We start from the raw sequence: 4,270 nt of genomic DNA, 5'->3' as shown, positions 1-4,270 counted from the left end.
CGTATTGCTAATGAGAGAATGATTAAGATGTTACAATCAGTTCAAAGAAGAAGCCAAAAGGCAGACACATATATAAGCAATCAAGAATGTTGAAGTGAGGGGTGGCTGGTTAGCGCAGTTGATTAGAGAGCGGTTGCTGTTTCGATCCCCACATGGGCCACTGTGAGCTGCGCCCTCCAAAACTGGATTAAAACAACTACTTGACCTGGAGCTGATGGGTCCTGGAAAAACACACTTAAATAAATAAAAAGTTTTTTTAAAAAAAAGAATGTTGAAATGAATTTATTAATAGATGTACAACTGGCCTCCACCAGACAAAACTCATTTGAATTACAGTAGTCCCCCCTTATCAGTGGTTTTGCTTTCTGCAGTTTCAGTTACTCATGGTCAACTAAAGTCTGAAAATGCCTACATCACTCCCCTCACTATATCTCATCACCTAAGCACTGTATCATCATCTCAAGAAGGGCGAATACAGTACAATAAAATATTTTGAGAGACCACATTCACATAACTTTTATTACAGTATATTGTTATAATTGTTCTATTTCAGTATTAGTTATTGTTGTTAATCTCTTATAGTGATTAATTTATAAATTAAACTTTATCATAGGAAAAAACATAGTATGTATAGGGTTTGGTAGTGTGTCTGCAGTTTCAGGCATCTACTGGAGGTGTTTGAAAGTATCCCCCATGGATAAAGGGGGATTACCATACTGTTTCTACAACTGTACAGTTGTAAAACAGCTCAGTGAAAGAAAATGATAGGTAAAAAACCCTGTAGAAAAAGATACTTGGAAAAGTACACTAGACAACACCTAGTGTTCACTGGAAATAAACCTAGTAATTTTTTTTCTTGCCCATTTCAAAGATTTTCTGTAACAATCTCCCTTGTCCCCCCTTGTGATCATAATAAACTCAAAAATTATTTCTGCTCACATAAAAAAGGACTAGTCTCAGTAGGTTTGGCCTAAGTATTTACATATATGAAGCAAGTGTTAATTAACCACACAAGCCTCCTTCAGATTGCTTTGCCAAAAATATGGAACGCTTCACGAATTTGCGTGTCATCCTTGCGCAGGGACCATGTTAATCTTCTCTGTATCGTTCCAATTTTAGTATATGTGCTGCCGAAGTGAGCACTCCTTGGTTGTCTTCTTGTGTGATCTTGGTTAATTCCTTTATACTGTCACAGTTTTTCTTAACCATTAGCTATTAGCATGAGTTTTTGCTGGTATAGAGAAATGTTATTGATTTGTGAAAGTAGCCCCCTTGATGAAATCTTTTATTAGTTATAATGACATTAGTTCGAACACTTTGTGGATTTTGTTGTTTTGATAAGTATATGATGATATTATCTACAAATATAGTCAATGACTCTATTCTAATACGTATGCTTCCCTTTTTATTTTCTCGTCTCTTTATAACTTCAGCCAGAATCTCCTGGAAAACTAAAAATTGGAATCATATTTTCTATATCAGAGGTTGGCAAAGTATGGCCTAGAGGCCAAATCCACCCGCTGCCTATTTTTCTATTGCCTGTGAGTCAAGAACATTTGCAATTAATGTGATATTAGTACACACATTTTCAACCCCAAGCAAGCAAAATTCCAAAAAAAAGAATTTCATTCTTCTCACTATGAGACCTGTATACCCTCCCCCAAATTGTACTCCATATTTTCATTTCATCCAAAAAATGTGTTTTCTCTATTATTATATTACTACTGATGTAATATCTGATTTTACCTCTTGGCCTGCATGACCTAAACTATTTTCTATCTGACTATTAAGACAAAACGTTTACTGGTCCCCTTTTTATACCATGGTTTCTCCCGACTGAAATTCACTACACTTATTTGTGCTGCATTGTCCTCCAAATAAACAACTGTCAAATTGAACCCCTCAAAGTGTCCTCAAGAAAATGGGAATAAATTATCTGATTATGGGATTAAGCAGAAATTTTTGAGTTGTTCTGTTAGTGCTCCCCTTTAAATATCATGAATGTGTTAAATCTGAATGGAGGAATTGTAGATAAATGTCAAATAAACTTCCAGAGTAAATGTCAAACCACAAACCCTGAGGTTATTTGCGGTTTCAAGAGAAACACTGACGACTCCAATCTGTCTTCCTGGATGAGAGGACTGCCATTGGAGTCTCTAGTGCCAGGACAGACTTTGATTCAAACCGTCTGCTCCTAGAAACAGGCCCATCTGAGACATCAATTGTTCTTAAAAGTTACCTTTCTGAAACATTGTTCCACTGCTTTCAAAAACCTCATGAGCTCTGTTTGCATATTAGAATAACAGAAAATTACTGGCTGAACCCTAGTAAAGAAAGACAGAAACTGGAGTGCCAGCTTGTTCAAGAGAACTTGGCCAGAAAGAAGACCTGGTCAGCCTCACTGACAGTAATTACTCAGCTGCCAGGATCCCCACAACCGCCTTCAGTTTCCCATGTTTCTGTCAACCCTAAATTCGTTATGTACACAATTTTCATCAGACACCACACGAGCACTCCCATGTCTGGACCTTTGTTCTTGCTCCTCCCTTTGTCTGAACAGCTATCAGCTGCCAGATAGCTGCATGGCCTCGCTCCTCACAACTTCTGGTCCAAACCCCAAGTGTAAAGTAGCACTGTTTCCCCATCTTCTTTGATGTTTACTTGTTCAGTGCCTTCCCCACTTACTAGAAGGTAAGTGAAATAGGGTCGAGGAGCTGATTGTTCTCAGGGCCATATCCAGCACTAGAAACAGTGCTATCCTGACACAGGCGCCCCATGTTTGCTGCCTTCCTCATGGGCTTCCCTGACCTGCACAGGAGAGCCTTGGGACTTGCTTTGATCACTGACAAGAGAGTGGAAATTCCCAATGTCCTGCGCACCAGGAATTTTAAAAGCTCTCCAGGTAATTCAAAAACCACTCCTGTAAGGATGGAATGAGTTGGTTTAGCTACCTATGTCTGAAGTAGAATCTCTAGAACTGGAGCCATGGAGCGGGGGTGCCTGGAGCTGCCCCAAGCAATGCTCTGCAGATGGGGTGGGGGGAATCTAAGATTGGCCCGGTGCTCAGAGGAGCTCCAGGAAATGGCTCAGGTTCCCTCACAGGAGACTGATGGAACGCTCCTGGCTCAGGTTTGTGGGCACCTTGGGGTGGGCCGTGCCTGAGCCTGGAGCCCGGCTCCCAGGTCATGGGTGAGAGGCCTGAGGCCTCCTGGTGGCTGGTAGGCGCTTCGCAGCCCCTGTCGCTAGGGCGCTGCTGAGAAGGAGGTGGGTGTCCTGAAGCCTAGACTGAGTTGGGCGCCCATAGACCACAGGCCACTTTGCGAGGCATCTTCCAGAACACCCGGGGCTCACGCGAGCTCCCCCAGAGTCTCTGCAGGCCTGAGAAGCCAGGTCGGCACGGAGCGTGGAGGAGAAGGCACCCCAAGGAGGCTGCGAGGATACGGGAAGTCTGAGGCTACAGCTGGGCTCTGCATGGGGGAGGCCTTGATACTTTTAGGACCTGGGCCCAGATCTTTGGTCTGCGGTCACCCGTGGGAGTTTCAGAGCTCAGAATTAGGGGCTGCAGGGAACCTGTGTTGGCAGAACCTGCAGGCAGTGGGTCATTTGTTAGAGGTAACACCACCCCCCAAGTGTGTTTGGGAACCATAAACCTTTTCTCATCAGAACTCAGGGCTCATCTACATATGTGCAGAATCTGGACCTCAGAACCAGTGCCTCCTGGGGAAGCAGAATCTGGCTGGAAGTGAGTGGATCATCTTAGAGTCTTCAATTACACCTAGCCGACTCTATGTCTTCAGAAAGTAAGGAAGCAGTTCCCCGGTGATAATCCAGGGTCTCATCCCCTCCCCTGTGAGGCCTGAGAGCCAGTGAAGGGCAGAGAAGTCATTAGTTCTGTCTTCCAAATATAGGCATTTCCTCCCTTAACATAGGAATGGAAAAATCATGTTCATGAAAATAAGACGTTCTGTGTGAAAAATGGTAACAGGAAAGTCATTTCCCTTTAATACTAGCTTTATTGAGGTACAATTGACAGTAAATTACACATATTTAACGTATAAAGTTTGATAAGTTTTTACAAGACGATACCCATGAAACCTGCACCACAGTCAGGATACTGTTTACCCATCACCTTCAATAGTTTGCTCTGAGCCTTTGTAATCCCTCCTCCCCACAGTGCCACCCAAAGCCCCAGGAAGCCACTGATCCACTTAGAGGGTTAGACTACATGCAGTCCTCAGTATGTACTACTTTTATGTTGTTATTCTGGCTG

This window comes from Rhinolophus hipposideros (assembly GCF_964194185.1).
Source record: "Rhinolophus hipposideros genome assembly, chromosome: 11".
Lineage (NCBI taxonomy): Eukaryota > Metazoa > Chordata > Mammalia > Chiroptera > Rhinolophidae > Rhinolophus > Rhinolophus hipposideros.
This window is presented reverse-complemented; position numbering follows the sequence as displayed.